This window comes from Epinephelus fuscoguttatus, linkage group LG21, assembly GCF_011397635.1.
Source record: "Epinephelus fuscoguttatus linkage group LG21, E.fuscoguttatus.final_Chr_v1".
NCBI classification, from domain to species: Eukaryota; Metazoa; Chordata; class Actinopteri; order Perciformes; family Serranidae; genus Epinephelus; species Epinephelus fuscoguttatus.
This window is the reverse complement of record NC_064772.1, coordinates 39,610,640-39,624,742: the sequence shown is the minus strand read 5'-3', so window position 1 is coordinate 39,624,742 and position 14,103 is coordinate 39,610,640. Positions and strand designations below refer to the sequence as shown.

The window sequence follows — 14,103 nt, the reverse complement described above, 5'->3', positions numbered from 1 at the left end:
AGACATTTGTCCGATCAGCCAACCCCAGCTAACACTGTGAGTAAGGCGTAACCATGGTTACTGAAGTGTACACGTGCTGTATTATGACAGTAACTACCGTAACAGCCTTAGTCGAAACACTCAGGTAAGGAGATAACCTGAGAGGTTTCATGCAGCGCTCCTTAATGAACCCCTTAGCTGAGGGAAATACTTTGTTTAAGGGACAAAGTTAAGTTTGAAACTTAAGGGAGTTTATCCAACTGGACACTGATACTTAAAGAGAAACTGGATGATCATTTTTCACATCCTTTTACATTTTTATAGAAAAACAAGAAACAAATACCTGATAATACAGCTCGGCTTTTTCAGGCTGGAGGACTTTTGGCTTTGGACCATTTTGTCTTTAATATGTTTTATTGGGGTGACAGAAATCTCCAGGGGTATTCAGGAGAAAAAGGTCGAAAGAAAAGGAACAATAGCTGTATAGGTTGACTGTTGCCTGATTTTGATGCTGAATGTTTCAGTTGACCAACAAACTGCACAAACTTTACAGCTCTTTCACTTTAAAAACAGATTTTTACACATTTCTTTTTTTTTCAGCTAATCTGAGCTGCTTAAGTTTTACCTGTAGCTAGTGATGGCCAAATGAAGCCTCATGAAGCATTTTCTTTATTTTCTGAGCCCACTAGATGGCTCTTTTTGTTCAACAAAAGGTTGAAAGCACACTGAATTGCCATTCTTTGAGGCTCTCTCTTTAAACCATGAGCGCCATCTAGTGGGCTCAGAAAATAAAGAAAATGCTTCATGAGGCTTCATTTGGCCATCACTACCTGCAGCCTGTTCATCATATAGAAATATAGAAAATATAGGAATATAGAAAACATCTATAACATCGTCTACAGCAGAAACAGAAACATCTCATGTTCTTCTCCAGTTTTAAGTTCATCTGAAAGCGAGGCGCTTCATAACCGCACTGCAGCGCCACGTCAAAGTAAAGACAAAACTGTGTAGGCTGTAGTGTGACCAGAGAGAGGACTGAGGCCGCACCAGCTGTGACGGTGAGCACAGACAGAGTGGGGAGGGTCTGGTCTGAGGCTGTGCTTTTATTTTGAAAGTTGTGACCTGAACAGTCTTCCTGTTAACTGGAGTCTGATTAGTTTCATTGTTAAAGTGGTGAGTGGAAGTCACATGGTTTGTGTTTCTGTGAGGAAACTCTCTGCAGACACTCGGAGGGTTTGTGTTGCTCTGCCTGTGCAGCTACAGTCTCATCCACATACAGTCAAATCAAAGAGACCCTATAAACTGCATCTGATCTGAGGTCAGCTTAGTGCATCAAAAGTTCTCTGCTCTTCCTTCATGATTATAGAAAGCTCACTATGTGTTCCTCTCATCATGTGAGTGACACACCTGCAGTGTTATATATACAGTATATGTCCAGATGTGTGACACCAACAGGAAGATGTCTGCTGACACCACAGGGGGGCATCACTGAGTCGGGGGGGGGGGGGGGGGGGCATGAGGAAGTGAATGAATAAGGAAGTGAATGAATGAGGAAGTGCTCAGTCAGTCGGTTCACAGAGCAGAAAGAAGAAAACAGGTGAGTGTAGATCAGGGGTCTGCAACCTTTGTCATTAAAAGAGCCATTTTTGACCAAAAATAATTTGAAAAAATCTGTGTGGAGCCGCAAAACATGTTTGAGCCTTATAATCAAAGTAAATAGCCTATTAAGTCTAAATTAGCATATACTTATGGTCTAAATAAGCATTTGTTAATATGTTTTACCACAAGGTGGACACTGTGCAGGGCACTATTAATAATTATCTGGTACTTAAATTTTGCAGAGCTGGCAGTGAGAGCAAACAAATTTGTCCATGCACTACTACATTCTCTATTTTATTCAATTTACTTTTTTGGATTTGGCATCCATAGCTAACCAGCCACTGCTATCGAGGTTCAGCAACATTTGGATTCATAGAAGGAATTTCCATAGACTTCTTTTCTCAAAGGCTCAAGGAGCCACTGGACATGGGCTAAAGAGCCACATGTGGCTCCGGAGCCACAGGTTGCCTACGCCTGGTGTAGATCAACATTCTTCTTCTTGTGATTTGAAAGTGTGTGTGTGAGAGAGAGAGAGACATAGGCCCAATTCCAATCCGGCCCCTAAAGACTCAAGCCCTGAACCCTCACTGACTTAACTGACGTCAGCTGTAAGTGATTCAGTGTGAGAGTCTGAAAGGGCTCCGGATGCTACAAATAGGAATGGGACAGCACTTATCCCCCTCTCTACAAAATGTTGTTGACACTGGCGGCTCTGGGCGTGATCATTTATCCGTTACTGTCATCATATATTCCACACACAAAGAATATATATCGATATATATCGATAGATATATATAGATATATATTCTATATATATATCGATAGATATATATATAGATAGATCAATAGATAGATAGATATATAGATATCTATCTATATCTATATATATAGATATATATTCTTTGTGTGTGGAATATAACCACTGGTATTCCTCTGACTTCATGTGTGTTTATGTACCATCTTAAATCCTTGTTAATGTAATGTTTCATTGTTTATCTATCTGTTTTTTCGCTCTCCTTCCATAACGTTACCGTTTGCATATCTGCCGACCGTGTTACCTCCGGTGTTCTGAGGGCAACCCCTGTATTTGACGTCACAACGCTATGAACTGTGGGTAATTTCCTTACCGTAAGTCCGCATCGATGCTGACCTACGGTAAGAGGGCATAAAGGGCTCACTCACTGACTCACTGACTTGACGATTTGACAATGGGACAGCCCTCACACACTCGCGCACTTCACATGAACGCGCCTCTAAGTCAGTGAGTCTGTAAGGGATCGGATTGGAATTGTGCCTTAGACTGAATTTTAGACAGTCAATTTAGTCCAAATATTCTCCCAACAACTAAAGACACACAGCAAACAAATCCTCTTTGGACACACACACTTTGTTGAGCAGGACGCTGAAACCTGCTTTTTTTCTTGCGCTTGTTGTTCTTGTCTCAACATGAAGACGATTTCAGGAAATGACTTGTTGTGTGTGTGCGGCTCGACCTCCCCACTTCCTTCCTGACAGCTCTTTACTTGTTATCAACAGCATCTGAAGCAAATATCAGTCGCTGCACTTTGTTCACACACATTAGAGATAAAGTCCAAAAAAAACTTTATTGTTTCTTGTAAATCTACACTCATTGTGCAGCAGGTTGTTGGGACACCCTGTTTCCCACTTTGTGACATCATCACCTTTATTTGAAGGACACTCACTAAGTGTTTGGGAACTGAGGACACTCAGTGTTGAAGTTTAGAAAGTCACATTTCTTTCTCAAGATTCACCAGCAGAAGTTGTGCTTTCACCTGGGCTCTCTGTGGCCGCTCCAAAACTGCTACAAGCACAAACTTGGTTCCAGTTGTCATGGAGCCACTTGTTCGTTCACTCTCAGTTAAAAGCAGCAGAAACACAGCCGAGGTTCAGCGTGTGGAGTCACCACAAGAGTTCATACAGTCATGTCCATTAAAGTTTGAAATGTGTTCAACAGTCCAGCAGCTTCAGAGAGGGCTCAGCTCTTCAGGTTCACACTGCTTTAGTTTCCTCTCAGAGACAATCATGTGTAACATGTTCACAGCTCAGCTTTATCAGTCCCACAAACAGGACGTTGGTTCAGACGTCTGCAATAACAGCAACTGTTGTATCAACTGTTTTCCCAGAAGTGATGTGGAGGAAGAGGAGGACATCTGCAGTCTGTCTACGAAGAGCTCCAAAGATCCTCGTCCACACTTCAGTCATGAACCTTCAGACACACAGTAAGAGACTCAAACAGAGAGCTTTGATTCCTTCTGTGTCTTTTATTCATTCCATTTGGTCGACCTCACAAACTCTTCACTGCTGCTGTTTGTGGGCTCAGACAAGTATTGTAAATATATATGTAGCAGCCTCACTGGATCAGGGTCCAGGGACAGTTCAAGGGTCACATTTACTGCTTTTAGAAAATGTTGACACTCGTGTACGGTTTCCATTATCTTAACACCTTGATCCCAGAACGCTGTCAGAGCTGCAGGGTGCAAACTGGGACTGTTAATTAGCCTGACTGAGTTGTTTTGATTTAGTGAAAGCTGGTCAGTGTTTCCCGACAGCACCGCTGCTATAAAACCTCCTCATACGCACTTAACTGGCTGTCTCCACTTTAAGCAGCGCAGATTATAAAGAGAAGAGCTGATAGTTTGAAGGCTGATCAAAGAGCCAATCAGTGACTCTCATACATCAGATTCATTCATAAATCAGTGTGTATCAGGATGTTGATCCATGAGGCCTGAGTGTGTGTGTGTAAGTACTGAAACATCCACACAGGTTTTCTAATGTTGACTTATCAGCAGTGACATAATCCATGTGAGGGCTGGAGCTCATTCTGGGCCCCTGATGTGGGGCCACACAGTAGAAGATGATTGATGGTAATCATTGTGACACTCATCAATAACTACAGTCAGAAATGACACTAAAACTCAGCTCATCTCGTTCCACATCACATGTTTGACCTTAAATGACCCCATCATGTCAAGTTTGAGCCTTATTCACTTCTTCATGTCATAAAACAAAACCTCCACATTCTGCTGTCCATAAATATCAACATTAAATATATGTGTGTTTATAAATAGATTTAGTCTAAATATATATTCAGCAGTTAGGCTAACACAGGTCATAGATTCTGAGTGACTGTGAAGCCCCAGTCCAGACCCTCTACAACACGCCCACTAGTACACGACGCTACTACGGTGGTTGAGGAGGACAAATAGACCATAGCAGGTGGAAAATACATAGAAACAGATTTTAAATGGAGCATTTTTAGGAACTATTAAGCAGAAACAGTAAGATAAAATGATCCATATTGCAATGTAAAGGTAAAGTTCCACTGATTGTCACACACCTGAGTGTGTGAAATTTGTTCTCCGCATTTGACCCATCCCCTGAGGGAGCGGTGAGCAGCAGCGGTGCCGCGCTCGGGAATCATGTGGTGATCTAACCCCCAATTCCAACCCCTGAAGCTGAGTGCCAAGCAGGGAGGCAATGGGTCCAATTTTTATAGTCTTTGGTATGACCCGACCGGGGATCGAACCCACGACCTCCCAGTCTCAGGGCGGACACTCTACCACCAGGCCACTGAGCTGAGCAAGTGCAATATGTTTGATAAAGATAAAATGTGTCACAACACACCGTCACAAATGAAGCATTGTGGCATCAGAGAGAAGCCGCGGCCTACAAATCATATTCCAGACATAAGGGAACACGCTGGTTTGGTACCGTCCCCTGCAAAAATGACATCATCATCATTTTTATATATTTTTTCAGTGAGCATGAAAGCTACATTTACCATTCTCACTAAAATCGTGACTCATGCTGCCATCACAATGGACTTATTTATGTATTTGCATATTGTGCAACTCTTTTCTGGACCCTTCTCTTTAAACGTGTTGTTACATGTGGGCGGGGCTGAATGCGCCCTGAACTCCACCAGGTCCTAAAGTCTCTCCCACTACATCCAGCTGTCAAACAAATAACTAAATGTCAGTGTTTCACTGTGAACAGTCGGAGTGTGGAGGTGTGTTTGTCTTCAGGAAGGCTGCTGTCCACCTCACTGTAAAGGGACCTGATGATGATGATGATGATGATGATAATGATGATGATGGAATATCTGGATCGACTCAGAGTGACGTCACACATGGGTGCAGATCCCGGGTGGGATGGGGGAGATTTCTGAAAAACACAAATTGTCCCCCCCCAATTCTAAATAGCCTAAATGACTGAAATTGAACAAACGTATTTTCCGACTCCACATTCCCAGTTCTAAAATAAATGAATGTTGTGCAAAATGGCAGATGGAAACAAACAAGGCTCCTAACTGTACATGGACATGATCAAACATGTGATGTGATAAGGACAAAATATTTTGTTACTGGGATATTTATTCCTTTAAAGATGATTTTAAATAAATGTGACTGTGTTAGGTCAACTTGTGTAACTTGTAAGTGTTTATTGTGCTCTTGTTCTAACACTAGCATTTCTGGCTCTGTAAAAACACGCCTCCTTTTTTAACAAGCATGGCCGAGGTGGGGAGGAAGGGTGAGGTACGTTTGAGTTCACTGAGTTAGTGCTTTAGTAAGCTACAACATGAGGTTATACTGTTAGCATGATGCTAGCTCTGAACTGCTGCATGATACAAGTTTGCTAAAATGGTGGGGTTGGGGTGAAGTTGTGCCACCCCACTGTGATTATAATATTAACATATTAATTTATTGTAATTGTACATTGTATTGTTTTATTTTATCACTAAAATGATATCACTCTCTCTCTCACACACACACACAAACATGGCTGCAGATCTGGTGACAAGTTTGGGGGGACACAATCAGTTGTGTTGTTTTTAATTGCGCCCACAGAGCGCTTGACTGGCAGCATATTTCAGGATTTCATAGAGGCTCATCACCAAGTCATTCAAAAAGCACTCACAGAGAATCATGTGCTCACCTTTACTGTTTGTTTCTCTGAACCAGCCAATAGTACATGGAGCCAGCCATCACCCTCCTCTTCACTGCTTCACTGTTAGTTAATGCTTCTTCTAGTTTCAGGATCTCAGGCATGTTATGTCCACTCACGTTCTCATCTCTCGCCTCTCACAGATTCCCAGTTCTCCTCATCATCTTCCCTTTCTCCCAGTATATGGGACTACTGTATACATCAGAGGATATGGATGATTATCAGAACATGAGCCCTGAACTGAGCTTGGTTAAACTAACTGATCATGTTTTTACAGAGCCAGAAATGCTAGTGTTAGAACAAGAGCACAATAAACACTTACAAGTTACACAAGTTGACCCAACACAGACACATTTATTTAAATAAATTCATTTCATTTTTATTTATAAAAATGTTTGTTCCACAATTTTCATTTATTTTAGAACTGGGAATGTGGAGTCGGAAAATACGTTTGTTCAATTTCAGTCATTTAGGCTATTTAAATGCCAGTAGAGTGTGTGTCACACTCAACTGGCCAGGAGTTGACATGGGTGCAGATCCCGGGGGGGACGGGGGGACATGTCCCCCCTGATTTCTGAAAAACACAAATTGCCCCCCCCCCCCCAATTCTAAATAGCCTAAATGACTGAAATTGATTGAACAGAGTATTTTCGACTCCACATTCCCAGTTCTAAAATAAATGAAAATTGGTGGAACAAACATTTTATAAATAAAAATGAAATGAATTTATTTAAATAAATGTGTCTGTAGCAGTCAACTTGTGTAACTTGTAAGTGTTTATTGTGCTCTTGTTCTAACACTAGCATTTCTGGCTCTGTAAAAACATGATCAGTTAGTTTAACCAAGCTCAGTTCAGGGCTCATGTTCTGATAATCATCCATATCCACTGATGTATACAGTAGTCCCATATACTGGGAGAAAGGGAAGATGATGAGGAGAACTGGGAATCTGTGAGAGGCGAGAGATGAGAACGTGAGTGGACATAACATGCCTGAGACCCTGAAACTAGAAGAAGCATTAACTAACAGTGAAGCAGTGAAGAGGAGGGTGATGGCTGGCTCCATGTACTATTGGCTGGTTCAGAGAAACAAACAGTAAAGGTGAGCACATGATTCTCTGTGAGTGCTTTTTGAATGACTTGGTGATGAGCCTCTATGAAATCCTGAAATATGCTGCCAGTCTCAAGCGCTCTGTGGGCATGATCTGCACGCGTGCAATTAAAAAACAACACAACTGATTGTGTCCCCCCAAACTTGTCACCAGATCTGCAGCCATGACGTCACACCGTCTGAACTCTGATTTCTTTGGAACTGATGTGTGTGTGGAAGCTGAGAACGGCCTGAAGAACGACATGAAGAGTTAATTATTTCATGATCTGTAGATAACAAACTTTGTTATCTGGATAACGAGACAAACAAAGATTTGTTTCTCTCAGGAGGCTTCTTATAATGTTCGTCAGAGATCAGCAGTGTCGTGCCTGTGTGCAAAGATGGCGTCTTAGCTGTGGCAACTGACTGAAACAGAAAGTGTCCCCCTAACTCATCAGTGAGCAACACTGGTGCTGTGACTGGTGTGTGTAATGAGGAAGTGAACCAGATGATGGATTGCAATATTTCCAGTAGGTGAGGAAGCGAGGAGCATCTCTGAAAGCTAAAGTATTTTGTGGACTCCATTTCAGGTGAGCAGAGCAAGAGGCTGAAAACAGGGTGGTTCTTGTTATTTGACTGTCTGTGAGTCAGTTGTGTCTCTGTGGACTGTAGAGTCAGAATGAAGTCAACACTTTGAGTCATCCGTAGATACAAAGTTGAACAAAACCTGCTGTTCATTATTTCTGCAGTGTTTTAGATCATCAGCTCTCAGGAGAGGTCACGGCTCTGAAAACACTAAACAGGAAGATGTGTCCAAAGACTAAATGGATGGCCTGCTCTGCTGATGGAGCCACATTCAAACTTCCTGTTTTAGACTGTGCTGCCACCTGCTGGTGATGAAGAGGAGCTGATGAAGAGCTTGATGTAAATAAGTGCAGACACATTTCCTCACAGTGAGAAGGTCTCAGACTGGTTCATGGACTCCACAGTCTTAGTTTTGCACTCACATGGACCCATTTGACGAACTAATACAGTTAGCCCAGCCTCAGCTTTAGTCTGATCTCAGAGCTGTGTTTCCATGGCAACAGTCACTGTGACATGATGGTTGAGTGTGTGGTTTGTACAGAAGCAGTGTTGCTTGGATCAAGTGGCTGAATGTTATTTTGCATTTTATACATTCACGTCTAAATGTTCCTTTTCAGCTCCTCTCAGACAAAAACGTTGACATGACTCATGTGGAGGAAAGTTGAGTGGAATTATCTCTACTTGTGTCAGTGTGAGCTCACTGCTGCTGAATAACATGCTGCCAAATGTTCTCCTTTGCTTTATGACCTGCACTGGTTAGGGCTGATGGTTTGATTCTCTCCATCAATGTTTGCTGTTGGTTTGAATTTCACTAAATGTCATATTTATATCAGGAGCTGCGTATTGAAGAAGAAGCAGAGCTCTGACTGGGTTTGATGACACTGTGTGTGTCTACTGTCTCCGCTGTCTCCACTGTCTCCACTGTCTCCACTGTCTCCACTTTCTCTACTGTCTCCACTGTCTCTACTGTCTCTACTGTCTCCACTGTCTCTACTGTCTCCACTGTATCTACTGTCTCTTTACCTCTCAGACTGGTGAAGATGAGTCATGTGAAGGAAGAGGAGACCAGAGCAGAGTCTGGAGTATTCAGTATTCAGTATGAAGAGTGACCGGTCCAAAGATCGTCCTCCAGTCTTCAGTAATAAACCAGGACCCACAGAGACAAAGTAAGACACTGTCTCCACTGTCTCCACTGTCTCTACTGTCTCCACTGTCTCCACTGTCTCTACTGTCTCCACTGTCTCTACTGTCTCTACTGTCTCCACTGTCTCTACTGTCTCCACTGTCTCCACTGTCTCTACTGTCTCCACTGTCTCTACTGTCTATACTGTCTCTACTTTCTCTACTGTCTCTACTGTCTCTACTGTCTCCACTGTCTCCACTGTCTCTACTGTCTCCACTGTCTCTACTTTCTCTACTGTCTCTCCTGTCTCCACTGTCTCCACTTTCTCTACTGTCTCTACTGTCTCTACTGTCTCCACTGTCTCCACTGTCTCTACTTTCTCTATTGTCTCTACTGTCTCGACTGTCTCTACTGTCTCCGCTGTCTCCACTGTCTCTACTGTCTCCACTGTCTCCGCTGTCTCCATTGTCTCTACTTTCTCTACTGTCTCCACTGTCTTTACTGTCTCCACTGTCTCCACTGTCTCTACTGTCTCCACTGTCTTTACTGTCTTTACTGTCTCCACTGTCTCTACTGTCTCTACTGTCTCCACTGTCTCCACTTTCTCCACTGTCTCCACTGTCTCCACTGTCTCCGCTGTATCCGCTGTCTCCGCTTTCTCCACTGTCTCCACTGTCTCTACTTTCTCTACTGTCTCCAATTTCTCTACTGTCTCCACTGTCTCCACTGACTCCACTGTCTCCACTGTCTTTACTGACTCTACTGTCTCCACTGTCTCCACTGTCTGTACTGTCTGTGCTGTCGGTGCTGTCTCCGCTGTCTCTACTTTCTCTACTGTCTCCAATGTCTCTACTGTCTCTACTGTCTCCACTGTCTCTATTGTCTCCACTGTCTCCACTGTCTCCACTGTCTCTATTGTCTCCACTGTCTCCACTGTCTCTACTTTCTCCACTGTCTCCACTGTCTCTACTGTCTCCACTGTCTCTACTGTCTGTACTGTCTCCACTGTCTCTACTTTCTCCACTGTCTCCACTGTCTCTACTGTCTCCACTGTCTCTACTGTCTGTACTGTCTCCACCGTCTCTACTGTCTCCACTGTCTCCACTGTCTCTACTGTCTCTCCTGTCTCCGCTGTCTCCATTGTCTCTGCTGTCTCCACTGTCTCTACTTTCTCTACTGTCTCCAATTTCTCTATTGTCTCTACTGTCTCCACTGTGTCTACTTTCTCCACTGTCTCCACTGTCTCTACTGTCTCTATTGTCTCTACTGTCTCCACTGTCTCTACTTTCTCCTCTTTGTCTACTTTCTCTACTGTCTCTACTGTATCTTCTGTCTCCACTGTCTCCACTGTCTCCACTGTCTCAATTGTCTCCACTGTCTCTACTGTCTCTACTGTCTCCACTGTCTCTACTGTCTCATCTGTCTCCACTGTCTCTACTGTCTCTACTGTCTCCACTGTCTCCACTGTGTCTACTGTCTCCACTGTCTTTACTGTCTCTACTTTCTCTACTGTCTCTACTTTCTCTACTGTCTCTACTGTCTCCTCTGTCTCCACTGTCTCTACTGTCTCCATTGTCTCCACTGTCTTTACTGTCTTCAATGTCTCTACTGTCTCTCCTGTCTCCGCTGTCTCCGCTGTCTACGCTGTCTACGCTGTCTCCACTGTCTCTACTTTCTCTCCTGTCTCCAATTTCTCTACTGTCTCTACTGTCTCCACTGTCTCCACTGTGTCTACTTTCTCCACTGTCTTTACTGTCTCTACTGTCTCCACTGTCTCCTCTGTCTCTACTGTCTCCACTGTCTCCACTGTGTCTACTTTCTCCACTGTCTTTACTGTCTCTACTGTCTCCACTGTCTCCACTGTCTCCATTGTCTCCACTGTCTCTACTGTCTCTACTGTCTCCACTGTCTCTACTGTCTCATCTGTCTCTACTGTCTCTACTGTCTCCACTGTCTCTCCTGTCTCCACTGTCTCTACTGTCTCCACTGTCTCTCCTGTCTCCACTGTCTCCGCTGTCTACGCTGTCTACGCTGTCTACGCTGTCTCCATTGTCTCTACTTTCTCTCCTGTCTCCAATTTCTCTACTGTCTCTACTGTCTCCACTGTCTCCACTGTGTCTACTTTCTCCACTGTCTTTACTGTCTCTACTGTCTCTACTGTCTCCACTGTCTCCTCTGTCTCCACTGTCTTTACTGTCTCCACTGTCTCTACTGTCTCCACTGTCTTCAATGTCTCTACTGTCTCTCCTGTCTCCGCTGTCTCCGCTGTCTACGCTGTCTCCACTGTCTCTACTTTCTCTCCTGTCTCCAATTTCTCTACTGTCTCTACTGTCTCCACTGTCTCCACTGTGTCTACTTTCTCCACTGTCTTTACTGTCTCTACTGTCTCCACTGTCTCCTCTGTCTCTACTGTCTCCACTGTCTCCACTGTGTCTACTTTCTCCACTGTCTCCACTGTCTCCACTGTCTCTACTGTCTCCACTGTAAATTAGAGACAAAGGACTAACATCTTCTATATTTGGTATCATCAATGATAATCTACCTGTTTATGATGGAATGGCATCATCTATTAATAGAACATACTACACCCCTTACAGGTTACATAAGATGGACAACAACATTTCTTCCAGGTGTCAGAGATGTAAAGTGACAGATGGTGATGTCTTACATATGCTTTGGAATTGCCCAGTGACAGAAGAATTTTGGAAACGTGTTATTGCTTTAACTTCAAAGATAATAGGAAGTCAAATTGAGCAGGAACCAAAATGACTGCAGTGAAAAAATGTATTCTAAATAACTGGAAATCTGAAGATTCACCATCACTAAGACACTGGATTAATGAGCTTGTGTCTTACTGCACGCCTGAAAAGATGTTGTATAATGTGAGAAAGAAGCCTGCAACCTTTCAGAAAATCTGGGGCCCCTTCATCGACATTCTGCCTTCTCAGGACTTAGTTGACCACAGTGATGCGACTCTTACTGGACCCACTTCAACTTAACCCTCTGTAGCACATAGATAGTTTTATTAGAACTCCCTCATGGATGTAGTGAGTAGAGTGTAGATCTATAAACGTGTACAGATGGGTGCATGTACATAGACTGTGTAGGTATGCAAACGGAAGGAAATTGAGGACCATACAAGGGAGGGGGTGGGATGGGGAAAATTACTGTATTTTTTGTTGTTGTTGATGTTGATGTTTTGTTATTGTTGTTTTTGTTACAATCCTGTTGATGCCTGGTGTGTTTGTGGGTTTGCACAACTGGGCGTGTGCCCTTTGGAGTATCTGAATTATGTCACTGTCATTATTCTAGTTACATATACATCTGGTGATGTACCCTTGATGTTAGGAACTATAGATGTCCTTCTCATTGTCTGTTCTCTCTTTTGTATTACTATCATTTTTTGATTGAAGGTTTGTCGGCATGTATTTTTGTGGATAGGTGCGCCTTTTATTTTCCTTGGAAACGGACAGATTCAAAAAACATTTATTTTTTCTTGTTCTCCATTTCACAGGCTGGAAGTGCTTGATGTTGTGTACAACAAACATGCTGTAATAATGAATATGTTAATAAAAACAAATCTTTAAAAACAAAAAGAACAGAGGGACACTTTGCACATCTGTTTGAAACCAGGAGTGTAGGAGAGAGACGAGTAGGACACAATGTGCAGAGGAACTGCCACTGTTGGCCTGATGAAGGTCTTGTACTGAAACGTCTCAATACATTTCTTTCTTTCACAAGTTAGAAAGTGTGCGGTAGTTTATCTGCAAATTCTGCCGTAACTTTTGTTGTCGATATTTTTCCATTTATATTGTTATTACAGTTCAGTCATGAAATAAAAGGACGTCAATGAATACTTATCACCACTGGAATGAGCACAGAATCCCAAAGAGTCCAGAGGACGTAACTCCACCTGATCAAAAGTCTTCATTTAACCACATCAAGTGAAGCAATCATCTGAGGTTATCAAAGGACGAGCTCCCACTTATAAATCCAACCTGATGTGGTTGTATATCGTTGAGCAGAATGTCCTCCAGGCACACAGCCAATATCTTCATTAATATCATGTGATCAGCACCTGTCAGACTTACAGGCCTGCAGCTGGTTGGGTCAAGCAGGTCCTTTCTTGTGTTGAGGATAACTGAAATTACTGCTTGATTGAGTGTAGGAGAAACTGACCTGTTTCCATGAGCTCTGAATAAACCTGTATTAAAGTAGGTGCCAGTATGTCAACATAGTTCTTCTACCTCATATTCAACAGAACAACCATCTGACCCAGGAGCCTTTCCTGATTTCATTCATTTAAAGGCTTTTTGAACTTGATCTTCTGGAGCTGGATCATCCAAAATTTCAGTTCATCCAAAGACTTGATGAATTTCCTGAGGTATAGTCACCACTGGTCCAGATTCAGTTTGAATACAGTTCATGAAGCAAAACAGCAGGTGGACTCTGTGAGACCAACACCTTCCAGTTTGTGCTGGTTGTTGCACCTCCATGATTAAAATGGGGCCCTGAGTGTTGTGGCAGCTGTCTGCTATCTCATCATCCAGACAGTGATGGTAAAATGTTCTGCTACAATAACCCATGAAAGATTTGTATTTAAAAAGACATGTCTTTGTGTCCACAGAGAGAAGAGAAAGAAGAGGAGTGATGTTAGTGTGGAGGAGCAGCTGTCCTGCTGTGCTTTGAGTCAGGACGTCCTGAAGGATCCAGTCTCTACCAGCTGTGGACACTGGTTCTGCAGACAGTGCATCACCTCATACT

At 43.0% G+C, this 14,103-nt stretch overlaps 1 pseudogene; it reads left to right on the top strand.

The window, feature by feature from the left end:
• The first annotated feature begins 1,529 nt into the window (after nucleotides 1–1,529).
• The window catches only part of LOC125881641 (protein NLRC3-like), a 59,883-nt pseudogene continuing 47,309 nt past the window's right edge, over nucleotides 1,530–14,103 (top strand).